The sequence below is a fragment of the Arvicanthis niloticus genome, chromosome 4, assembly GCF_011762505.2.
Source record: "Arvicanthis niloticus isolate mArvNil1 chromosome 4, mArvNil1.pat.X, whole genome shotgun sequence".
NCBI lineage: Eukaryota > Metazoa > Chordata > Mammalia > Rodentia > Muridae > Arvicanthis > Arvicanthis niloticus.
The window spans coordinates 38,782,816-38,810,131 of record NC_047661.1 but is presented as its reverse complement, the minus strand read 5'-3'; the positions used below and the strand labels follow the sequence as shown (position 1 = coordinate 38,810,131).

Sequence of the window (27,316 nt, the reverse complement as noted above, 5' to 3'; positions counted from 1 at the left end):
AACATGGCAGCATGCAGGTAGGCATGGTGCTGGAGGAACAGAGAGTTCTGCATCTTGTTTCAAAGGCAAAGGAGAGAAGACTGGCTTCCAGGCAGCTAGGAGAAAGGTCTCTCAAAGCCTAGTCTCACAGTGACACACTTCCTCCAACAAGGCCACTCCTCCTAATAGTGTCAGTCCCTAGACCAAGCATATTCAAACTACCACAGTCTGCAACTATATTTAGAGCTATACAGCTGTCACCACACTCCATTGGCCCATCAGTGGAGTCTGGCACTCCAACAACCTGCTGTCACATGTCCAGGCTTCGGTCATACAAAATAACTATGCATAGAGCATGAGCCAAGGGCCAACTACATAAAGTGTGTGAGAATATGTGTTGATTTTTGTCCAGTTAGGACAAGGTAGAATTGGCTGAGAAGAGGAAATCTCAATTGAAATAATGCCCCTGTCAGATTGTCCTTTTGGCAAGACTACTGATCATTTTCTTGATTAATGATTAATGTGGGAGGCCCAGTCAACTCTGGGTGGTGCCATCCCTAGTCAAGTGGTCCTAGGTTGTAAAAGAGAGCAGGCTGACTAAGCCATGAGTAGCAAGTCAGCAAGCAGCATCATGGTGGTCTCTGCTTCATTTTCTACCTCCTTGTTCCTGCCCTGAGGTCTCTCAGGGATGGAGTGTAATCTGTACCATGAAATAAACCCTTGCTCACAGCCAACTAAGACAATATATGACTATGACAGACAAAATGACTAAATGAAGAAAATGCCCACAGCTCCAAGTGGTGCGTGCCCAACTATACCATGAGTAGCAAGAACAAATATACTAAGCAGTAAGAAAAGCTGGTAGAATTCCCGAGGAAGGAGGCTTGAAGTGGGAGGGAAAGGGCCTATCATCTTTATAATCCGGGTTAGGGATGATGAAGAAAGCCTTTGGCCTTTACAGAAAGGTTCATAAGAGACAAGACTGAGTTCAGAGAAAGCAACATCAGTTCACTGAAAGTTTCCTGAATGCGAGTCTAGTCCAGTTTAGAAAGAACTGGGACAGGAGGAGTCAGAAGGAGGGACATTGGGACATCTGCTCCAGGGACTTTCCACCCAGTATCCACAGCCATCCAAAAGCTGACTGTACTTTCTCCTCCTCTCCCCTGCCCCGTGTACTTCTGTCACCATGCACCAGTATAATCCAATGAGAGGCAAGCCAGGAGACAGCCTGTCATCTCTCAGGCATTGCTACCCTGCTCATACCACATCCTGTAAGGCACCATGACACTAATCTCTGCTTACAAATGTTTTTAATTCTGTTCACCAGCATCTGTTCCTGTAGCCAGCTATCCAAAGCATGTTACCAGCACCTCTCTGACTGTTTCAACTACCACCTTTTAGACCCCTTGGGTTCCTCCAATCAAGTCTTAGCTCTCTCTCCAAAGACATCTTCTCAAAAATGTTCATAAAATCATATGTTCCCCTTAGCCCCAGAATATTCCAAGACCTTACTGCAGCTTGTCACCCCCCCCCCCCCACACACACACACAAACACACATCTTTTCTGGGTACCATTCTTCTTCCTTCTTATCCATTCTGGTTTTCTCTCGGTTCCTTCACAGTCTAGTATTCAAGAATGTGTTTCTCTCATTAAAATCGCCTTCCTTTTATCCCACATCCATCCTGACACTATGCCACACCTACACTCACACACTTCCTGAGTCATCCTGTCCCATCTCAGTGGCCTGGTTAACACCTCCCATTCCTGTAGGCTTTCCAGCTTAGAATCAGTTTTCTCTGAGAAGCCTTGTCTAAACTCACACCTTAGAGCCACAGTGCAAGGTCTCCAGCCCCCAGGACTTGCTTCTTCACAGCACAGATAATTGCTGTCTTTCAATGTCTGCATCGCACACCAGAGCTGATGCTTGGTCCACCAGGCAACGACCACGACTGCTTTGCATGATATGTGTAGCAGGTGGAACTGGCCAGAGTAGATGCTCAACAAATATCTGTCAAATGAACCGACAGTGGCATTAAGATCACTTAAGTGCCCTCTGTAGTCAGAGAAGGGACCTGAAGACATTTGAGATGCCACCCAGTTGGCACTGATAACTATAAAAAGGGACCAGAAAGCAGGAGTGCATCTGCCAAAGACACGGGCAGAGAGCTGTACCAGAAATATACTTTTTAAATTTTAAGTATGAATGGATACATACAGGGATCACCCTCCCCAATGCTCAATGACTACTGCACAACCAAAAAGTTAACCGAAGCCAGAAACCTTGCTCTATCCTCAAAACATACCTAACTAGGGTATTGTTGTTTAAACTATGACTTGTGCCAAATCGTATTTTAATTTCAAAACTTTTTTCTTAAGACAAGTATGAAAAAATGACTGGAAGAATAAATCACACTTCATGAAATAAGTAGTAGGTACTGTAACCTCACAGTGTTGGACACAGTGGATAGTTGCTGGATATTTTCCAGTGTGATAATAGCTTGCTTCAGGCCTCTGCTGCCTGTCACATCTCTCCACTCACAGACACCTTGAAGAAAGGGACCATATCACCACACAGGACCAAGCTTAGAGCAGAGCACGAAGCAAACTGTGACTGAAGATTGATGGAGCGTCTTATAAATGCAGAAGCATATACTAGCTGAAGGTTAGATCTTGATTTTGAGTCTGTTCTTCAGTTGTGTGATAGAACTAAAAGCCTTTGTCTGCATGCAAGGTGGCCATGAAGACTATGGGAAACAACACACATAGTCACTTTTCAAAGGGTAAAGAACACAACTGCATACTTCCCTCATTCATATACACTGGAATTTCAGCAGTGGATGTAAAGGGAGGGAGTCAGGATGCTAATACATATTCAGCATGAATCTGAATAGAAGACTCTGCCAATTGTCATTCGTGTATGTGTGTGTGTGTGTGTGTGTGTGTGTGTGTGTGTGTGTTTCTTGTTAGACCCTTCAACAAAGTCATAGAATGTCAAGGGAGCAAACTGCACTATAGTAAGTGACCTCTAGCTGCCTGTCATCACAAGGTTCCTCGAAACTCATCTTGTTACAACTGTTTGTTTTTGTTTGGCTAAGATTTAATGATTGTTTAATATGCTAGGCACAACTTTGAGATCTTGAAACATGGTAACAAAAATATGAGCTCTGACATACAGCACATAGCTTGGTGGTGGATAGAGAGATTTAAATAACTACATCCTACAATATACCATGCATTGAATAAACAGGGATGCTAGGATAGAAAAGAACATGACAGGGAACACTGAGGTGGTTAGGGGTCGAGAATAAAGACAATGAAGATGATAATGATAACAATTTATATTAAGTGACACCAGGCTATACTCCAGATTTCTCACATTTATAAATTCACTACTTTAGTATATGTTAATAACTTGTCACATTTGTGTTCTTATCAAACATCCAGTTGATGCCACTGTGTACTTGGGATACTGTACTGAGTTAAAGGACCAGCTTGTTGAGCTTTCACAGAAATTCATTAATGATGTCTTTACTGTTTGTTTTTAAGTAAAAGGGGAGGGCTGGAGAAGAAAGTGTAAGAGTCTTTGCCTAGCATGCAAGCTGTCTTGGGTTCAATGCCCAATGCTGCAAAACCAGCAAAGAATAATATACAGAACCAATGAAACATTTTGTTCTTGGGAAAGATGAACAAGATCAGTAAAGCCTTAGCTAACCTAGCAGAAGAAAGAAAGAAGACCCAAAGTGATAAACTTACAGATGAAAGGGGAGACAGTACAACAGATGCCATGGGAGTCAGGCCATTAGGGCATGCTTTGAAAGCTCATATAGAAAAAAAAGAGTTTAAAACCTAGATAAAATAGGTATGTTTCCAGACATACATTATCTACAAAATTAAATCAAAAGAATATAAACAATTTCAATAGATTACAATGAACAATGCAATTAAAATAGTAATTAAAAAAATTAGTCTCCCAACTAAAAATGTTCAGGGCACGACAGACTCATCGAACCAGTAGCTATCAAGAAAAAAACAGCACAGATTGGACTTGATATATTTTTTAAAAATGAAGACAAAAAGTTGGGTGGGTATGGAAGATATATGGATCTGGGAGGGGTTGGGAAAGGGGTAAATGTGACCAAACTACAACCTATAGAATTCTCAATGAATGAATAAGAACATTTCTAAAAGAAAGTCTGGTAACAAATGCTGGAAAGTGTGAGGGCCAGGGAAGGAATCCTTATAGTGCAGAAGGGAACGTTGATTAGGGAATGTGGATTAGTTCAGACACTCTGGAAACAATCTCATAAATTCCTCAAAAACGCTAAACAGAGAACAATCATAGGACTTGTCTACACAACACAGGTGAAAAGACGCACGGGAACCTATGTTAGAGACACCTGCACATGCAAATTTATCTCTGAGATATTTATAATATTTAAGTTGTGAAAATAGCCTATGTGTCTATCAAAAGATGAATGGACATAAAGACATAATACATACACAGGAGTTTTATTCAGCTGTAAGGAAGAGTAAAATAATGATTAATGTCATTTTTCAGGAAAAAAAAGAATAGAAGTGATCACATTAAGTGAAATAAACTAGACTCAGACAAATAGTGTTCTCTTCTTTATAGCTCACAGACACACACAAACAACCATACAACATGAAAGTACAAGCGTGACAATCTGGGATAAGGAAGAGGGAAGAATGGTACAGTAGAGTAAATATGGCTGAAGTTTGGCATATACTTGAATAAAAATGTCTTTATGAAGCCCATCACCGTGTACAATGAATACATACCAATAAAACTCAAAACGGTAAAGACACAAAATGAATAAATGGAAGGAAAAGAAATAAAAGAGAAGCCAAAGATGTGCTCCAGGACATAGAATTTGCTACTGGACATGCAACTCCGGAGTGGGTGGGTGTGCCTTTGCCCTTGGTCTCTGTAGTCTTCTTGGGTTGTTGGGTGATTGAACTTGGTGATTGTTGGGTGGCAATTTGAACTTGGGTGCTATGGATGAGAAAGAGCTGCACAGAGGCAGTATTCTCTTTATACTTTCTGGCCACGGGAACCCAAGCTAGTCCTCTCCTGACTCCTACACTCACTCTAAGATGGACCCAAAGGGAATCCTTCTTCGACCCCAGGTCATTAATGTCAGGTGTTCTGTCTCAGTGAGAAGAACGCCAACAGATTGGTTCATGAGAACATTTCTTTACTCGTGTTATATCTCTTTCACTGAATAATTCTCTGAAGGCTGTAACATTGTTTTCTTCTGTTGTAACCTCAGTGTTTACAACATGGCACATGCACAAAACACAGTTCTCTGGCAAACGAGACAAACTTTTTGTTTGCAACCTATCACGATCTAGATAAGTGGCTACCAACTGGTGGGTGGCAACCCCTTTGGGAGTTGAATGACCTTTTCACAGGGGTCACCCAAGACCATCAGAAAACACATATATTTACATTAAAATTCATAATTTTAATGTAGCAAAGTTACAGTTATGAAGTAGCAGTGAAAATAATTTTATAGTTGGGGTCACCACAACATGAAGAACTGTATTAAAGGGTCTCAGCATTAGGAAGATTGAGAACCACTGCTTTAGATGAAAGCCCTACCCGTCAAGAATCTTGTAATTTTGTCAGAAAAACTATTCAGCATCATGTGGCCAGTGGTGCTAAGCATGTGAGAAGACATATATAATAGATTCCAGCTAGGATCTCAGGTTTGTGTAGGTGAGGTATCTGGAAAGCCATTACCCGGAACACTTCCATTCCCTTCCCTCTGGCTTTCTGTTTACTAGCAATCTGATGCTGGAAGTGCCATGTCTATACCCTGCTATGCATACTACCTGTGCAAAGGTACATTTTCCAGATGACACAATTTCCAAAATCATTACACAAGAAATAGAAGATGGCCCCACCTACCACACCAGAGAGATAGTGTGGCTAGAGCGTAAACAATAGATTGCTGGCTGGCCAACATTCCAGAGTATTATTATGACTCCAAAGAATTCATTTGGTTTCAAACCTCCAGCAATGATGGAGGATAAAGACAAGAATCTAGAGCGAGCCAGCTACAAAGTTAGGAGTACTGAACACATGCAAATAGATAGCCAAACAGTAGGACTTGACCTATGTAGGATGAGTTCTGGGAAGGGAAAAGCCATGGTCCCAGGAGGGTGAGAGGAGGCAAGATCCCGAGGGCAAGACTTCCACAACTCAGAAACCAACTATGAACTCCCAAAGACCCAGAGTCCCAGTTGTTCATCCAGCTGTAAGTGCTTATTTGATGGTGGAGGAAATTAAAAAGCTTCTAGTTGCCCCAGCCAGAACTAAGATGCCTTACAACTTCCAAGCAAGCTTGGCAGGACTGAGAGAACACCAGACTAACTGGAATGACCTAACTCATGTTTATTACCAGGTAGCTAAACATCGGATGCTTCAACGTGCTATTGGGAAAAGAAAAAATCTTAACCCTAGCTTTAATACTTTGGCTGTAGCCACACCCCCACTTCGGAGGGACCTTAGAGAGTGTTCATATCCAAGGGGCATGGTGGCTAAGGACCATAGGCATTCCTCTCCATTGGCCCCACATGCAACTAGCATAGGTAAGTATTCTCAGTCACAGACGTTAATGGAGTTCCACAAGGCAGAAGTGGGGCCAACTCGGAAGCTGTGTAAAAATATGAAAGAAACCCAGGTAGCCCTGGAGCAGCAGGAGGACACTAGGCAGCCTCCGGAGCCAAAGGTACTGGTTCAGCCTGAAAAATCCTTCCTAGAATACCTAATCAAAAACCATAACCAACATAAGAAGAATCGAGAGAAGACAAGAAAGGGCTGTGTGACCTCAGGATACATGAAGCAAATGGCAGACTTTCAGTTCCAGGACGAAGTGAACCAGATCGACCCCGAGCAGTCACTGCAGACGCTGATTGGGAGAATGGCCTTAAACCAACGGAGTGTTCTGCCGAGGGTGAGGGTGGAAGAGACAAAGTCATTATCAGCCCTGGAGAAGACCCAGGCCTGGGAGTTGTCAGCAGCGAAGGCAAGGGAGTCTAAGATCAACCCTGCCATCAACAGAGAGAACCGAAAGTTATGGAAGAAATTAGAACAACTTGCTCAAGATTATTACAGAGTGGAAGAGACCAGGAAGCATATGCTGAAACAAAAGCAAGAACTGAGGGACCAACGTTGGGACTCAGTGATCCGAGGGACCTCAATAAGGCTGGCCTGGCGGGAGCAGAAGCAACGATGCCCTAAAGAACCCGAAATGCTCAAGAACTCAGTGAGCAGTCCCCTATACCCTGTGATAAGAATAAATCTGAATTAATCCCCACAATACCAGATGCACTAAGAATAACGGAGGAAATCCATTTAGACTCAAGTGAGTAAAACACTGCACTTCTGGGAACTCTGCAGCAACCAACAAAATGGGAGCCCATCTCATTGAAGACAGACCTGAAAGACTCAACTTTGTTGCTTCTGTCTCAATAGACTAGAGCAATGACTCTTTGCAGATGCTTGCCTGTGAAGGACTGAGGAAGACTGGGGCAGAGAAGACTCTAGGTTCAGCAACTAGGAGAGGCAGGAAAAAACTGTTATAAAAACCCACAGCCACATGGAACTCAAGGTCTCAGGATACCCTAGAGTAAGTGGCCTGCTGAGGTCTCGTTCTGGTCTGGTTCAGAAGGAATCAGATACCCAGTGGACTCTAGAACAGTCTCAGATATAACCAGCCTCTCTATTGTGCCACTGTCCCTAAACTGTGCAAAGGGTGTCTGAGTCACCAGGAAGAAGCCAGGGCTTTGGTGGGCTGCCCTAGGCTGGAGGAACAGTCTGAAGCAGGAGACCTTGGGTCCTGTGGGTGTTGAAATGTTCATGAGACATCAGTGGGGGGGTGGGGGTGGGGGTGGGGTAAAGATGCTACAAGGCAAATGACACAGCTGGTGGCACAAACATAAAGGACACATGCTGGCTCAGTCCCCTGATTCATCAGTGACTCAGCATCTGTGAGAAGGATGCACAGCCCTGGACTGTATTTTGGAAAAGAGCAGTGAGATAAATTTCCAGAAAGTCTCTGTGTTCTCTTCTGCCGTCAATAACAGAACGAAAACTCACCAGCAATAACAATTACACAGAGGCCAAACTTTCATATTAATTAAAAGCTGTGTAATGTATATCTTGGCCAATTTTTCAATCACCAGGAGCTATAATTGGCCCCAGTAAGAGACAGCTTCAAGCCAAAGACAAGCACCTGACTTGCAGATCAAAGTTCACATTCTGGTTCTGCCATGCACAACACATGCAGTATGGGAGGTCACATTACCTTTTTAATAACCCCGGAGAAAGCTGGCTCTATCCCAAATGCAGGAACACATGATGGCTACCTTGTGACATGCCATATTCAATGTTCAATAAAGGACAATAGCAACAGTAGCAAGAGTAACAAAATGTTATTCATGCTGTATCCTTCTTTCTGCTATGCTTGCTGGATTCAAGGTGTTAGCTGTAAGCTTTCTTCCTGTTCTGGAAAGTGACTAATTCTGTGAAGGATGCCCAGGAAGGAAGAAGAGATTCTTCAGGGATGCTACAACACATCCATGGTATTTTGTTGCTAATACCCTTGAGACAATGAGAGATGAAGGCAGAACAAATGCATGGCCTAACATGACCTGCTTCAGCAAAGGAGAGGAAACTGTGGAGGAAGTCTGAGAGGGCTCCTAAGGAAGTGAGGATGACAGCTGGGAACATCCACTACTTGTCACAACTGGACTGCCTCTGACCTCAATCTCTTCTCCAAATAGTATCCTTCAGGTTTCTGACACATTATTAAAGGCCCTTGATATGTGTAGTCCCTTTATCTTAAGACCTCCGTGTATCCATCTAAATGGCAGATCTGAAGTTTGGAGTCTTATCTAGGTAGGAGAAAAATGTTATAACTCATCTCTTCTCTCTTCCCTCCCTTTAGTCTTTCCTTCCATTCTTATTCTTTCTAGAATAATTGTCTCAGACAACCCAAGAGGAAAGTGTAAAAGCTTTGCCAAAGAAAAAAGGAAGGAGAGAGAGAGAGAGAGAGAGAGAGAGAGAGAGAGAGAGAGAGAAAGAGAGAGAGGAGAAGGCCGGGGAGATGGTTCAGTTGGTAACATACTTGCTTTACCATTTGCCAGCACAAGAACTTGAATCTACTCCCCAGCACGCTTGTTAAAAACACCAGGATTAAAAGCCATATGTGATGGTTTGTATATGCTTGGCCCAGGGAGTGTCACTATTAGGAGGTGTGGCTTGCTGGAGTAGGGATGACCCTGTTGGAGTAGGTGTGTCATTGTTGGTGTGGGCTTTAAGACCCTCACCCTAGCTGCCTGGAATCAACTTTCTAGCAGCCTTCAGATGAAGATGTAGAAAGAACTCTCAGCTCCTCCTGTACTATTCCTGCCTGGGCACTGCCATGCTCCCACCTTGATGACAATGAAGTAAACCTTTGAACCTGTAAGCCAACCCCAATTAAATGTCATCCTTTATAAGAGTTGCCTTTGTTATGGTGTCTGTTTACAGCACTAAAACCCTAACTAAGATACCATATCTCTACAATGTCAGCCCTGGAGATTCAGAGACAGGAAAACCTTTGGGGCTTGCATCAACAAGTATAGTTGATTTGTTGAGTTCTAGGCTCGGTGAGAGAATCTATCAAAAAATAAGTTGGAGAGTGGTGATTAGTTCTGTCAATTTGACACAATCTAGGGAGTCTCAATGGGGGAGTTTTCTGGATCAGGTTGGCATCTCTTTGGAAATTATTTTGATTATTTTAATTAAAGTAGAGAGACCTTCTCACTGTGGGTGGTATCATTCTCTAGGCAGAGGACCCTGAACTGTGTAGGAGTGGAGAAAGCAAACTACCCTTGACCATACATGTGGCTAGCTGCTTCATGTTCTTGGTGTCTTGACTTGTCTGCTCTGATGGGCTTGAACCTGGAATTGTGAGCTAAAATAAACTCTTTCTCCCCTAAGTTGTTTTTGCCAGGGTATTTTATCCCAGAAACAGGAAAACAAAATGACAGGGATCACAGTGATTATAGAAGGCACATAAAGTAACTGCCCTCCATTGCACATACAAGCACCTGCATGTGACCACACGATTAAAAAAAAAAAGAAAGAAAAAAGCGAAAGCTAGCTCTTGCTGTACCAGTTGTCTGGTTTCCAGCACCAACATGGAGGCCTAAAACTGTAACTCTACAGTGGATCTATCTGACTCCCTCTTCTGGCTTCCACAGGTAACAGGCATGACGGCACATGATGTCCTTACACATATGCAGGCTAAACATTCATACACATAAAATAAAGCTAAATGAACCTTGAAAAGCAAACCACTTGCAAGATCAACACTTTATTGCCAGGTCCTGATGGCCTCGGTAGGGACAGAATTACATGGTTCTTGCCTCTGGGACAGGGCCAGTAGGCCTGGGCCTCCACAAGTGTCAAGGGCTGCTGTGGGTGTCAGGCTTGTTTGTATAATAATGTACATATTTTATGTTCGGCCTTCAAGGAGCATCCTCTGTTAACATTAATGACTCCAGAAAAATCAGAGACGGCACAAGTCCAGGAGGCAAAGGTGTGGCTAGTGTCTCGGTAGAATGGTAAACACTGGGACCTTTAGGGAGTGGTAATTGCAGGAGATCCCACCTAGCTAAGTTTTTTTGTTTTTGCTTACAAAGGCAAGCAGATTCCTGAGTTCAGGGTTGTCTTGGGACAGAGCAAGGTTAGGCCCAGGTGTGGTAGAAATTGTAATTACAGGACAGGATCCCACCCAGCTAGCTTAGTGTCTGTGCTTAAAAGAGGCAAGCAGATCTCTGAATTCTTTTGCTATGTTAAAAGAAAATATGTGCTTGCTGTCTCCTAGGAATTAAAGTCCTGGTGTCACTGGATGCTGAGTCACAGGATAATCAAAAGAAACTCTGTAGTAAATGACTGTATTGATATGTAAAATAAAAGACTGCAAGAGAAGAGCTATCCAGAGAACTGTTTAGAACAGCAAGAGAGAACCGCTTGGAGAACTGTCTCAAGCAGAACAGAGAGAGAAAGAGCTGTCTGAAGATCTCCAGAGAAAGCAGGTCAGACAGAGAGGAAGCAGATCAGACAGAGAGGAAGCAGATCAGACAGAGAGGAAGCAGATCAGACAGAGAGGAAGCAGATCAGACAGAGAGGAAGTGGGCTGGAAAGCTGTCTCAAACAGCAGAGCACAGGCTTGGACCCATGATTTGACTTTGAGTCATTTGTTTTCACTGCTCCCAGACACACCTCCTTCCTCAGAACCCCTCTCCAAGCCGAGGCCGGTCCTTGGCAGTTTATGATTTGGCTTCATGAATAAGTTTGGGAGAGATTAGTAGACAGATGTCAGAAAGACATAAGATGGATAGATAGGCAGGCAGACAGACAGACAGACAGACAGGTGATAGACTGACATATGACAATCTTTTAGAAACTTAGTCGTATTTGTGCTGTGTGTATACATGTGTCCACTTGCCTGTAGGCATGTATTTTTTTCAATTCTGGAACTGAGTTGTATTTTATTAAGCCATTGTGAAGAAGAATATTCTCCAGAGACTAAAATAAAACCAATTTAGGACTCGTCAGACTACAACCAGCAGGTCACACTAAGCCCTTTGCCTCTTCTGGTAAATAGAGTTGGATTTACCTGTTGTTGAGGCTGATTCACACTACAGTATAGCTGAGTAGCCACGGAGACCATAAAGCCTAGATGTGACTATCTCATTCTTTACAGAAAGGTAGTGATAACCTTAAATTGAGTTGCTATTTTTAGAACCATCCAGCATAGCTGAGCAGTTGCTGGACAATAATTTACCAAATATCTAACAGTGACCAAACGATTTTAGAATAAAATTTTTGCTCCAGTTGGTGAGCTCATTAATCAACTAACCTGCTGTAGCTTGACTCTCATCCCACCCTTCATGAATAAGAAGTGGTGGAGAAAGGGAGAAAGGCATGAGGATTGTTCAGAGACTCTCTGGGCCAGGCTTTCTTCTCAAATTGCTTGGTAGAGGTTCTTGGGCCATAGAATTGCTATCACTCTAAATAATTCAAACAGGCTTTGTAGCTGCTGGCTCCAAGCCAAATATGAGCAGTTATAATTAACAGCAATGTACTTCAAAGACAGTTCGAAATATGCTAATGCTCTCAGCGTGTTAAAGCAAAGTGGCGGATCCATGTGAAGTCCTCTCTTCAACACACAATGTCTGTCCAAATAGAGAAACAACCCTTGAGCATTTAAAAAGAATGCTATCGATCAGACTGGTGGAAGGCTGGCTTTGTTTTGTTTTATTTTGTTTGTTTGTTTGTTTTGTATGTCGCAGTACATTCTTTTCCCTGTGTTACAACCTAGGTTAACAAAATGACTTTACTCCATTTTAATGCATTTTAAATTGCTTGCTTAAATTTTCAAATTTAAATTAAATTTTCATTGGTGTATGTTTCATAGACATACACCAATTTAACAATCTTTCTGGATGTTTTGTTATTTTGGAGTACTCTCATTTGGCTTATTTATTGGAAGATCAGTCCATCCATGTGTATGGACTGTAGCTGCATGTCCGGTCTTCACATCCACCATGCAGAAAACATGCAGACTTTAGAGCGTGCTTAACACACACATATGCCTGAAGCTGGATATTGCATCCTGCACAGGTTACCCATGCTTGAAATTTAAGAACCACCTGCTTTAACTGACCTTGCAGTTAATAGTAGAAGCTACCTTGCTGCAGCTGGGAATAAGGTTTGCCTGTAAGTAATTGTCTCTTGGGTAGAGGAGAGGATTGCAGTCACCTCTCAGGATCCATGGAGGACTGGTGCCAAGACCCCTATGAATATCAAAGGCCATACATGCTCAAATCCTTTTAAAAGGACAAAGCCTGCACATACTCAGATTGCTTATAATATAGAGCAGAGGCACCCACCGCCAACAGTTGTGAAGTATTGATCAACAAACCATGACAAGTAAATTGATTGTTTGTCAGAGACTCAGCCCCACCCCCTCATTGTTGGTTGAATCTACAGATGCTGTGAGCATGGGCTCGGTGTGGAACAGCTACATTTTCGGTTCTAATCTTAGCATCAAGGAGACCATGATGAGTCACATTCTACTCAACAGTGTGTCATGTGCTAGAATTTCCGGGCCCCCCTCTTTGGGTTGCCATGCAACTCTTTCTTCTCTTTCCAGTCTGGGTCTGCTAAGCAGGGTTGCCAAACATGGATGGCCTCTTGCTGGGGGCTGTTTGTAAAACCATTTTTCTTCCTGCATCAGTGTTACCCCCACTTTGTAGCATGCTCAGACAAATGTTTCTTAAGTAGCTCAAAGTAAGAACCTAGAATCTGCTTCAGTGTAACCAAGGTAACTCTAAGAAATGTGGTGATGCCAAGCATTGCGATATGCCCATCACTTTATACCTTGTAGGATGCATTTTGCCCTCTGTCTCTGATAGAATCCTCATGACAAGACTTGGAGATTGATTCTTGATTTTCTTCATTTTACCGGTGGACATCAGCTCAGAGTGGGCAATTTATCAAGGGTCACTGAAGAGGTCAGCTCAGAGCCTTTGGAACATTCCACCAGACCTCTTCCTGGAAAGGAGGGGTTACTGGAAGCGCTTAGGCACCCCTCCCTCCTGAAGGGAGAGGCTAATTGCATTCCTCAGGAAGACCATAGGGGAACTGACACTGATCCAGAGGCCTTGCAAGTGGAACACCCTTTCATATACTTTAAATTGTCCTGTTCTACCTGTCATGGCATTTGGCTAGCCCTAATTTTGTAGCCTTTAGAATAAAAATATAGCAATTTCCCGAGTTCTGTGAATATGCATCATATTATTAAGTCCACAGGATCTGTGGGAACCCCTGCATTTATAGTCAGTGAGTCAGAAATTGGAACCGAATAGTGAGAGGAGTCTTGTTTGAAGCCATTGACCTTAACCTTGGGAAGCCTGTGTGAACTTCAGCCTGCCTGCTGCATCAGGGTTCTGCATGGGGATGCGTCAGACACTCCCACTGTTTCTTCTAGAGCATTCTTCTTCAGAGACCTTCACGACTAGTTCCATTACCCTCTTAAGGCAACTCAAATATCTGTCTAAAATTCCCCCTATTCTTCCTCTATTTCTTTTCTCTGTCCCTACTTTTTTCTTCTTTGGAGCACTTGATTTGTGACACAGCATGTAATTTGCTTAGGATTTTGCATATTAAGTGAATCGCTGATTAGATGTTTGCTTTCTTATGGGTAGGAGTCTTCCTGTAGGCACTGTGTATGCCCAGTACTTATCACACTTTCCTGATGCCCACATGTATTCACTTAATGTTAGGCAAGGCAGGCTGCTGTTTCATATTTATATGCATAAAGATATATGTGACCCTTAGTCTCATATTTGGGAACCTCAATGCAAGTGGTTAATATCTTATATCTCACTTGAAAAATGTGAAAGTGATCATTTTTTCCATGTTTTTTTCTTAATATACAAAACTGCCTTTAATGGCATTCTCAGAATAATACTGTTTATTGACAGGTGTCAAGTGTTAAATAATAGTACTGGAACATACATTTGACTAAGATGGACCAATTCTAGCTATCCTTTTAAGGTCGTCTCCACAGGTAAATATAAAGTGGTCACTGTCTTGGTTGGTTCTCATACATAACAGAGATGGATCTATCTTTAAGTTACACTCTGACCACTAAGATGACCTTTGGCCTTTACTCCTTTTCTTCTCTGTAATAACACATATAGATTCTGTTAAAGATCATGTTATGTATGTGTGTGTACATGTGTGTAGTGCCCACAGAGGACATGAGATCCCCTGGAACTGGAGTTACAGGTAGTTTTGAACCACCATGTAGTTGCTGGGAACTGAACCCATGGCATCTGCAAGAACAGTCAGTGATCTTAACAGCTAGGCCATCTCTTCAACCCCTACATGCAGACTCCTTACCAGGACTTAGGAAAAACCAGGAGACTCTTCTTTGTATCGTTTTATGTCTCCAAGAAAAGGCAGGCTTGTAATCTCACCATTACTCTGCTGGTCCTTTGAAAACACTTGCTTGTCATTTACGCATGTTTTATCTAAAAGATAATCTACTTGTTTACTTTCAAGACTTGTTGAGAGAGAAAATCTAGCCCAAAGCAATGAGCAGTCACAGAAAACTGGTATTTATTATGTGTAAGTAATTCGGATACTTAAAATAATGAAAACATACCATGTCTACACAGGCCAAATTATTACCCACTTTTCAAAGTAAATTTTAAAAATCATTTTTTGCAGCCAAAGTGCTGTCTACATTGACTTTCACTTTCCTGAAAGTATAGATATTTCACTTCAAAAAATCATTTTAAGTCCCCAAAATGCTCATTTGCTAGTGGGCTCTTAAAGTCTGCCTGGCATGGTGAGCTGAGCTATCATTTCAAAGAAGCCAAGACTAAGTGTATGTACCCTTAGACGGATACTGTGAAGAACATCATGAGAGACCCCCATCCCCTGCACTCAGGAGTATATGTAGGTCCAGTCAAGTTACAACAAGGGATCTGTTTTCTTCCTCTACAGGTACTCAAAAAAAAAAAAAAAAAAAAAAAAAAGCAATTGTATACAATGTACAGTTGGCAAAGGTTCTTTCCCACTCTGTCAGCTTCCTCTTTACTTGCCTGATCATTTCCTCTACTGTAAGAAACTTTTTAGTTGTTTGAGCTCCTGTTTGTCAATCACTGATACAAATTCTGAGCAAATGGAGTCTTATTCAGAAGCATCTGTATTGTGTAGGACACTACCTATGTTTTCTTCTATCAGCTTCAGTTTCAGGCTTCACACTGAGAGGTCTTGTTCTATAGGACTTTGTTTTGGTTTTTTTTTTGTTTTTTTTTTAATGTATAAGATTTATTTAGTTTTACATGTATGAGTGTTTGCCTGCATGTACATATGTGCACCAACCTGCGGAGGCCAAAAGAGGACATTGAATGGCCTGAAACTGGAGGTACAGATGGCTGTGAACTACCATGTGGGTCCTGGAAACTGAAGCCTAGCCCTCTGCAAGAGTAGCCAGTGCTCTTGGGCACTGAGCCATCTTTCCAGCTGCAAATTGTAGTTGATTTTTGTAAGGGTAATATATGAGACTTATTTCATTCTTTTCTGTGTCCACATATTTTGGATCTTGAATTTGAAAAGGAGCATTTGGTAGGCCAGGCAGATCTGGGAGGAGTTGGAGGGTGGAGGTAATGGGGAGACAGAGGCACCACTATTCAGGTGATAGCTGCCTTGCATGTTGAGATCCAGTACATCCTACAACTCAAAGCTAATCACAGATGGCTACCCTCTAAGCTGAGACTTTCCAACAGAGTGACACAGATAAAGGGATTTCTCCACATTAGTCAAATCTTTCTTTGCATTGCTTCCACGAAAGCCTTATGAAAGCATACCTCAACCCCATGTCCCTCCGTGGGTGTCCACACCATTTCTGGCTTGCTACAGTCCAATTCATGAATTGCTCTCAGACCAAAAATGTTTCTTAAAAGTTCACTGTGACCAAGTTTATCTGATAACTGTTTGTTGCCCAGATGCAGTCAGAAGCTGGTCCAATCAAAGATATTCACAAGGCCCAATGTCACCTGCCATTGCTGCCTACAAGGAAGCCTGTGATGATTACTGCCGTTTTTAATCTTATCGTTTTTTTAAAGATTTATTTATTTTTATGTATATACTCATATGTATATACTCATCACTGTGGCTGTCTTCAGACACACCAGAGAAGGGCATCAGATCTCATTATAGGTGGTTGTGAGCCACCATGTAGTTGCTGGGAATCGAACTCAGGACCTCTGGAAGAGAAGTCAGTGCTCTTAACCACTGAGCCATCTTACCAACCCAATCTTATCATTTTTATCTGGAAGCCTTTGAGCAAACTTGTTACCACGTTTAGCTAGACAGGCTCCAGGAAAGATAATTTAGTTAGTACAGGATAGGGCCTGAAACTCAGCTCTTATTTCAACCCATTTTTCTGTTAGGAATTCCCAGGGATAATTTGAATGCCCGAGAACCTAGAATGAACAGAAATAAGACCAAAATTGACAAAATGTCCTCTGGTAAAAATGCAGTTGAAGCATTGAATGGAAGTTCAAATCTGCAATGAAGCAAGTAGAATTTGTATAGATCACATCAGACAACCCCAGAGAACTCAGCTGCCCCATAGGCTACAGATAAAAGAAAATGTAATCTGTCTTCCCTGCACCAGAGTAAGTTTGGTGTCCCATCAATGTGTTCAAAGCTCCCACAGTGGACTGCACTCTGTTTGGGAGATCATTTCTAGGAGGGAAATCATTTGGAGTATCGTTTCTCACCATAGGGTTTATGGAGGAATGGAAAGATTGTCTTCCGAGAAGGAACTATGGGAACGTGGCCTAAAGCTGGAAAACCCAGCCTTATGGGGCGGGCATGGTAGCTATCTCTAATCCAGCACTCAGGAGGCAGAGGCAGGTGGATCTCTGTGAGTTTGAGGCCAGCCTGATCTACATAGTAACACCTTATCTCAAAAAATAAAATAAGCCCAGCTTTGGGGAAGTGTAGGACTCTGATCCTCAGACATCTGACAGAATGACAAGAGAAACAAGCTTCTATAGCCATCAATCTAAATAACATGTCTTGGGCCCTTATTACATTCATTGTACTCTATAGGCAAGGTGGGATATGGAGATTAAAGATGCCTCTGTCTAACATGCAGGTGTTTATAATTAAGTGAGGTAACATGCAAACTATGACCCTCAGTTTTCTTACCAGTTCTGTTAGCCACTAGCTTTGTGAAAATAATGTGTTTTTTTTTCTCTCTCTCTGCCGACTCACCTGGGTCATAGAGTATCCAGATTAAACGTTATGGGTTTATCTGTGAAGGGGTTTTTGAATGAGACTGCTATTTGCTTAGATGGGCTCAGTCAATGTAGCCATCCATCCACCTCCATGTGAACTACAAGTCTAAGTAAGAGAATGGAGCATCCGTGCATCTCTTATGCTCTCCAGCTTGGTACAGCTCCTTTATTCTGCTGCTGTCCATGGGATGGGCTTTATACAGCTGTGAGGTTCTCATGTGTTCACACTTGGGCTGAATCATGCCACTCAAATTCTTCCTGAGTCTTCATATTTCTCTCCTACCTGCCTCAATCTCTCTGTCTCACACACACACACACACACACACACACACACACACACACACAGTCTTAGGAATATATTGATAGGTATCTGGAGCACACAAATGCAATGACCTTGGGCAATTACAAAACACTGTAGTAAAGAATCAAAATATTACAGTAGGGAAATGGAACCAGGAAGCTGGACAATGAATAAGAACTCAGGGGCTGAGACAAACCAAAGAGACAAGGTAAGGCTTTGAAAGAATGTGACTTTTGTCAGAGGGCAAGAGGGATTTGGGTGGGATGAGAAGGAGTGCCCCAGGTTTGTGGGACAATATGGTCTGTGGTGGAGGTGTTGAGAAGTGGCCATGCAGGGGAAACCAACAAGTATTTCTTGGTTGGAGAGCAGAAGGCTCTAAGGTGATGGCAGCAGCTGGGCAGGGAAAACAGATGAATCAGAAAGCACCTTTCCTAGAGTTCTAGGTAGTCTAGGTGTCCAGCGATCTTTAAAAGACACTCAGGAGAGTCATTCTGCCTAAATAAGGTGTGCGATCTTCAAAGACTGGACCAAAAAAGCAAGTTCATATAGCTTTGCAGCAGCTCAAGCAGGAGACTGAGGATATAAGACACTGACAGTGTGTTGCTGATTGGGCAAGGACCTGGCTTTAGAGAGTGGGTGTCAGAGGTCACGATAGATGGCTCCATGTTCTGGGTTCTGGTCCTCTAAACTTTGCTACAGAGAATTCTGATGCCAGACACTTGCCCAGGAAGCCAGGAGAATGATACCAGCTGATCTTATCAGGTGATTAGATCTCATGTGGGATGTACTGAAGTTTCTGTGGTTGTGGAATAATCATGGGTGAGTCCAGCTAGAAAGCTGAATATGCGGCTGTTTAGCTGATGGGAGGAATCAAGGCTAGAGATTTAGAATGGGAGGTGGTCAGTGGATTTAGAGGTTAAGAATGTGTTATTAAACATGGATATACTTGGGTTTGAACTCTGCCTTCTATACTAGCTAGCTGTGTGGCCTCAGACAAATTATCATCTCTAAGCCTTAATTTCCTTAATTGTCAAATGGGGAAAATTACACATACTTCAAAGGCTTCTGCTCATTGCTTCCCATCTGGCTGCCATTCGTCACCATCATTGTGGGCCATCACCATCATTGCCGAAGCCATTAAAGTAGATGAACTTGGCTAGGAGCAGAGTAATTAAGTAGAAAAAAGGGATGCAGAATGAGTCTCAGGGAACAGTCACAAGGATATATGGCAAAAAGCAAAGCTGGATGAAGCCCAGAAGCAGGCAAGAGAGCAGAAGACAAGGCTACAGAATACCACAATGTTCAAGGGAACAGAACTTCAGGGGTGGGGGGGGGAGAGATAAGAAATGGCACATGCTACAAAGGAGTGAATGATAAAGGAGAGAAAAGAATATTCAACACAGTGGTTGAGGCTCAGTGTGGCAGCTGAGGGAGCCAATCACAATATGGTGAGCTTCAGGGATGGAGAGATGGCCCAGGGGTTCAGAGCCATTGCTGCACTTGCAGAGGACCTGAGTTCAGTCTCTAGCACCCATGTCAGGGGCTCATAATTGCCTGTAAGTCCAGCTCCAAAGGATCTGACACCCTCTTCTGGCCTCTGTGGGGACCTGTACACATGTGCTCACACTCATAGACACACAGAGACACTTTGAAAAAAAATAGTAAAATGGAAGTTTTGGTCAGACTCCAAGAAAGTAAAAAATGGATTCCAAAATAACCTCAAGTTGGGTCATCTTCCAGAAATTTCAAAGTGCCATACAACACATATGGATTTTGGCTTATTATCCACTTTTTGCATGCCAAAGGCTTAAGCCCTTGGGGAGAACAGGATCTTCAAGAAGGACTTTACCTTTGAATGTAGATTTTTAATGATGTGGGCAATGAAGTCTTGTACATGCTAGGAAGATGCTCTAACAAACACCTACTTCTATGTGGGAAAGTTCTCAGACAACTGTGACATGAACTCCATCACTCCAAACCAGAGGCTACCCTCTCCTGCATCCTCATAAGACTTATACAGAAGACAGAAAACACGAGATAGGAATTATCCAGGAAGAGAGAGTAATGGTACAAGTGGATGGGTGTTTTGTTTTGTTTTGTTTTTTAAACATGGTTTACTTTTTTCTGAGCATTTTATAGGAAAGGACACTCAGCTGCACTGGGTCACCTGATGGTTGGGAAATGGGATAAATGGGTGACTTGATAGATCTGAGTCTGCATGGAGCTCATTTAGATTCTTTCCACGTGGATTGTCTGAGGCCAATGGGGAAAGGAATGCTTTAGAAAATACAAACTGAAGCAATGACAGCTAAAGCTGGAAGACACTTAATATCACACATTTGGGAGGAAGGCTGGAATCTCTGTGTGAGTCCCCGAAGAACCCCTAAAGACAACCAAAAGGGAAATTGGCTTTTAATAAGCAGTGATGGCCTGGGGGTTTTAGGAAGCATAGCACCTCTCCCTCCCCTTTGTCCCATTCCCATCTCACACAGCCTAGGAGGGAGCAGATATGGCAGGAGCCAGAGAGTAGAATGTAGAGAAATCATGCACTCCACCATTGTCCCACAGAAGAGGGATTTGCTATGTTGAGCATTCTGTAGACATGGGAGGAGAATTTCCACTGTAAAAGTTTGCCATATAAAACTACATGCTTGCAGTTCTGAATTAGCCCGTACACCAAGCTAGGAGAGTCCAGACTTGCAGGATCTTAGAAGCAAGCCAATAAAATCTAAAAGGTCAATGAAGGGCAGATACAATCCCATAATCTTTTGTGTTTCCTGTGGCACTACCCTAAAGTTATGAAAACATGAATCAGAGCAAGGAAGTGAAAGCTTGGAGGATGATAATTCATTGATTATTTTTAGCAGGTGGACAGAGGACTTGAAGAGCTGACAGAGATGGATGAAGACACCTGCAGGGCAAGAGGAACCTGGGCATGGTTGTGGGCAGAGGAAAGAAAGGAGACATAGCCAGTCCACTAGACCAATGGGACAAGGATGCTGGGAAGATGAAGTCAGAACACCAGAGGACAAGATAAGAGCAGTCATGCAGTCATGGCTTCCCTCTGCAAGACAAGGAAAGAGTGGTGAAGAGGCATGAGGATTTGGAGGCAGTTCCTGAAAGAAAGAAGAATGGGCTTTTATAGCAAGTGATTTTGATTCTCCTGATGGGCTGGGAGAAAAGATCCCTATGGATAAGGGCATGGTCGTCCTTACCTGGAAGGGCAGGGGCTGGGAGAGTGAGTTCATGCTAGAAAAGACCAGTTTGTATTCAGTAAGAGGGAAGCAGTTATTTTCCCTAGGGCATAGTTAGGTTGGCCTTGTGGCTGTCATTCACAGAGGGATGCCACTAGTAGGGTTAGGGGGAGATGATCATGAAGACTCATCCTTCATGGTTTCATGCCTGGTCTTGTGCTCTGTCGGAGTCTCCATCTTTACAACTCATCTCTCAGTTACTACGTACAGTCAGAAGATGATCATGAGGACAGAAAAGAAAAATGTAGAGAAGTGGTGGCAGGTTTTGCCTAGTGACTGGGTTTCTGGTGTAGAAATTGTTCTAATGGCAACAATGGACCAGTCTGTGCCTGGCCTAGAGTCTATCTCCCAAACACAACACTCTATCCTATACTGTCTATAATTGACAACATAGAAGTCAATTAAATCCCAATATCACTAAGCTCCAAGAAATCTGATATTTCTATTCACATTAAAGGTACTTGTGGCCAAGAAAGTTTTCAGCATCTTGCCATGTTCTTTTAATTTGTATTTTAAACATTGTTATACAGTATATTTTGATTATGTTTTTCCCTTCCCCCTCTCTTCCCAGATCCTCCCTCACCTCCCTAACCACCCAAAATAATGGTCCTTCTTTTCTCTCTATACCTCAAAAACAAAATGAAAGAGGAAGAAGAAAAAAAGAACCAAAAAAACCCATAGAATCAAAACAAACTAATTAAAAATAAAATAAATTTAATTGCTAAGAGTCAAATGGGAACAGAGCCCAGAAGCAGCCATGATCTCTATGCAGAACTCTCATGACCCATTCCTCCACTTCAAATATCCAGCTGAATTCTCCAAGCCGGCGCAATGGGAAATGAAGAATGAGCATGCCAGCTTTGACATGCTCCTCTAAGAAGACAAGTTTTGTTGGCCTATTCATTCCTAGAAATAACTTCTGAAACAGAAAATTGTACATCTGGGAGAAATCTGCCCACAAGACTCATTGCAAACCAGCCTCATAACCCAATTAAAGCTATGAGGAACTGTTGGTTTACTCTGTGCCATTAGTCATTTTAACATTATACTCTCCCAAAGGTATAAAACCCATGAGAAGCAGCAGGAATACTTAATATCCTGGGTCAAAGTTCAATGTTGACTAGCCTCTGGTACCTTTAAATGTGAGCAACGTTCAAGGTTAATATGCGACATCATGCCTGATGACTTACTACCTACTGTTATTTGTTCCTGGCACACTTCCTGCTGCATAATATGCTCTCAGTTGAATAGTTTGTTGAATAAATGAATGAAAATACAGTGAATTTTTGAGAGCAGGAGTTTTAAGTCACTTTATAGGGAAGCCTGGTCTTTATCTAACCTTCATTGTTCTCAGTATTTTCAATGACTGTGTGGTTTCTAATCATCATCAGGTCGAGGATGGAGCAGTGGAGCCACTGAAGATCTCCTGAACCAGCACAGAGGTACACACACACACACACACACACACACACACACACACACACACACACACATCTCCCAAACTCTGGAATCCTGAAGGCCCTTAGTTCTCAAAGTCTGGCTGTTTTTTCTAAATGTGCTTTGTTTTAATTTTCGAGATTCCAAGCAGGGAACAATAGAACTCCTCGGAGGCCTGCCTCACATCTAGCGTGGGACCAAGTGAGGAGAGGGGAATGGAAGCCACCTTTGGTTCTAAAGGACAACAAAAGCCAATCTTCGCAGCATCTGAATTCAATAAATTCCCACAAACAAGTATGTGTCTTAGTCTGGTTGCAGTCTTCTAGGGGCTTGTTTCAGTGGGGAAGGCTGTTTGGAGATGCTTTGACATTATTTAATTTGACTTTCATTTTAGCCCAGGAAGAGGCGGTAGATACAGCATAGGAAGGAGGGCGTGAGGCAAAGACACCATACCTGGAGCTTGGACAAGACCTATGCCTTCCGAGGCTAACCCAATGCTGTTTCTGATACTGACAGTTTAGCCCTGTAAGCACCCAGGGATATGGAAAGTGATGGAGATCACCCTGCTGACTGTCACCGACCACAATTCCCATCATCTCATTCAGTCGCGAATCCATAAAAGTGGTCATCGGAATAGTTATACGAACATGTACATGAAACAGGCCATGGGTGCCTGACTCCATGGGAGTCTTGATGGGAAGCTAAGGAAATGCCCCATCTAGAAAGATTCTTGTACCCAGGAAGAACACAGCATTCCAGATGGTTGTGTCTGGGGAAAAGCTCGACTGATGTTCTGCTGATATGAGACTACACATGTGTATGTACACACACACACACACACACACACACACACACACACACACACACACACTTTAGAAGTTCTTTGACTTTTATAGCCTAACCTGGTGTCAGATACTGAAAACCACAGGCTGAGGCATAAGACTCTCAAGTGGAAGGTCATCCTAAGCTTCACAGTGAGCTCCTGGGCAATCTGGCCTACGTAGTGAGACACTGTCTCAAGATAAATATAAGAGGGCTGGAGAGGTGGCTCAGCAGCTAAGAGCACCCAGGTCCAGTTCTTAGCACCCACAAGGCAGCTCACAACTACCTGTAACTGCAGTTCCTAGGGATCTGATGCCCTCCTCTGGCCACCACAGGCACTGCATGCATGTGATGCACAGACACACAGGACAACAAAACACATAAACATATTTTTTCAAGTAGAATACTACACAGCCACCAATGCTTAAGTATATATTTGTTCTATTCTTAAGTTCTCTGATCTTTTATGTGTATACAGATATACATATATTTAATTTTTGTTTCATCTCTCTTACTTCAATGAGAAGACTTGAAATATAGACTCACAGTGCACACAGGAAATGGACTGAGTCACACATCTGACATTAAGCGGGCAGTCAACACAAAGCAATCTTTATATACAGCTGAGAAACCTGACCTGTTCCTTGCAGACAGGAATATTCTGCTTAGGAGCAGGCTTCTCCTGGCTTTTCTTTCCATTTGAATCACAGAGCACAGACTCAAACTTTGTCACTTTTAAATGACAACTGCTACACTCACTGGTTTGTCATCAATGTCTAAGCAACACTGTGTCGAGCTTCCTTGGCATCTTCTCTCACTGTGTCCTCACTCTAAATCAGAGGGCAGCTGCCACAAGGGTGTATCTGCAAGCCTCTGCTGGCCTCTTTATATAGCACTCCAGCCACCATTTGGAAGGTGTTGATATTCCCATGATGGATGACACTCCACTAAAATGGTTACACTCTGAATTAGAGCCAGGACAGCACCCCGCATAGCATGTGAAGACGGACAGAAAGAGCATCTCTGACTGTTCACGTCTCATAGTGATTCTACTCTTGGGTGGCCCTGAGAAATATATATATCTGTTTTGGCATCGGTCTTCATTGGAAAGCCCTTGAGCAATGCCTTTGGGAGCTTGCTAGTGGTACTTGGGGGATGTATCATTCCTAATTGCATGAACACTAGTAGCCAGATTAATTTCTGTAGATAAAGGAAAAGCATTCATTGCCTTGCTGTCCTCAGTCACTTCCTGATACCTGGTTCTGCACCAGGAAAATATTAATTCTGAAGCTGTTTACACCCATCACTGCATATCTTTAAGGAAGTTTGCTGTAGAACTGACCGAATACAACATCAATGTTCAGATACCATTTAGTAAGTACAAATTAACTGGATTTGATCACACTCAGCACCCTTATAAAAATGATTCAAATGTTAATACATTAGCCCCAGAACACACTGTACAAGCACCAGGAAAATTGCAGCTGTCGATGTGTGAATTTAGACTCAGGGTAAGTTCATCTAAGGAAGTGAAATCTCAATTTAGATTTTTTTTTCTTTAGTCCACTCTCCTTCCCCTCTCCTGTGCCCACGTGTTTCTCCTGGAATAGGGGAAGGACACGTTACACAGTAAATGTGTCTCACACAGAGAACTGGGCAGGGTATGTTTATCAGGAAAAAGCAAGTGAGGAGCTCAACAAAATGGTTTGTAGAGCTCTTTCATATGTCAAAAAATGTGAGTGTGTGTGCACTTGTGTATGTGCATGCATACATGTGTGTTCATGTCTGTGTGAAGGTATGTGAGCACATGCACACTTGTTTATTTATTTATTTATATTTTTTACACACAGTGGTATCTTGCCTGCATATATGCCTATACACATGTATGTCCCTGTTGCCCCTGGAGGACAGAGGAAGGTATTGGGTTTCCCAGAATTGAAGTTACAGATGGTTGTGAGCCATGATGTTACTGCCGGGAGCCAAACTTCAGGTCCTCTGAAAAAGGAGCCAGTGCTTTTGACCACAGGCCCAGCTCTCCAGACCCCACTTGTCTTTTCTCCAGCAAGGCTGGGATAAGGCTAAGGAAGAACCCTGCTACTGAGCTACACCCTCACATGTCTCTTGATAATGAGGGGGAATCGGTAAGATTGTTTAATGGCAGCTTTCTATTGTACCTCACAGAAAATCTACCTGCCTGTGGGTGGCTGAAACCCCAAGGCTGAGAGCATCTCCTTACCACATCAGCAGCAGGGACCAGGCATCTGTGTGGCTTCCCAGGATGGGTAAGGCGAGAGAAGTGGGCTGAAGTCAGCCTGACAGCTAGATAAAAGGAATGGAGGCCTTGCAAACCAGCAGTCGAAGGTAAGCTGCACTCCAGTTCAAACCAGACAGGCTGTTCTCCATATCAGAGCAGCAAGTGGGCCTCATTTCAGAGCACATCTGTTTCCCCAGACCATTCTATCAAAAGCAGCTATTTTCTGTAAATTGAAAGTCAAGGCCATTTATTTTTCTCAAAACCTGTGCTGTCAGCTCTGCGTTCTGACTGGAAACATTTGCTTGTTCTATGTAATGGCAAAGTCGCTTTATTCTTTTTTTTTTTTTTTAAAGGGCGGGATCTCTCTTCCCTGAGCATGTCTTGTGAGTGATACATTTACATAAATCCTTGTCCCAAGAGGACATGTATATCAGTTATGAAGATGGAATATATTTGGAGAAAACTTATCTGGAGGGAAAGAGATGCCAAAGTACTCCTCCAGTCAGGACCTCATGCCAAAATAAATCTTGTCACATGGCACCTTCATGTCATCTCTATGTACTTCCATTGTGTGCTTTAAGTTTTTGTGAGGGAGGGCAGTTTTTGTTGTCCAAATTCTCTGTCATGAATTAGTAAATGTTTAAATACATACCATTGCTTTTATACATGGATATGCACATATATGTATCCTGTGCTGCTTAATGGTGAGGGTATGTTTTGTGAAGGACATGCTTAGGTGAGCCCTGTGGTAGGAGCATCATATAATCTAGTTAATAAGATAGAATTGTTTGCTATGCTGTGGCCAGGCTGTGCCTGAGCACTGTCCTGGCATGGGACTCCATTGTGTCTGTGATCATTGAAGCAATGTCTCTATGTGGTCCATCATTACATCATCACAATGAGTATGAAACTGAGGCTTCTGGGCAAGACCAGGACAGGGCAACACCTGCCATTGTCTAAAACACTTCAGGAAGTCAACCTAGTTTGTCAATGTAGCAACAAAAAATTCACTCATTACTTCAAAAGATGGGATTTGACGTGTCAATAACAATGTAACAGTCCCCTAATTGGATTAAAAGTATAATTATCAAGGCAGGATGCCCTTAACTATTATTTTACCTGGGATGCCATACAATTCTGAAATGATTCCCAGTAACCCCAAAATAAATCATTCTGAAAAATTATAAACTTTTACATTCATGTCCCCATTTACAAGTACTAACCCCTCTTTATCAACTAACCCCTCTTCCTTATCAATCACCAAGGGTCACATTTAGTTCATTAATGGAAGGAAGCTATCATCCTGACACTTCACAGATGTTTATGACACATAAATTCCTTTTCAGGGAGAAAAGATACCAAAC

The 27,316-nt window shown here is 42.6% G+C and overlaps 1 protein-coding gene across 6 annotated transcripts in view; it reads right to left on the bottom strand.

Annotated features, from left to right (window-relative positions):
• The window catches only part of Dclk1 (doublecortin like kinase 1), a 286,458-nt gene that overhangs the window by 126,512 nt on the left and 132,630 nt on the right, over positions 1-27,316 (bottom strand). The gene's annotated exons all lie outside the window — the stretch shown is intronic.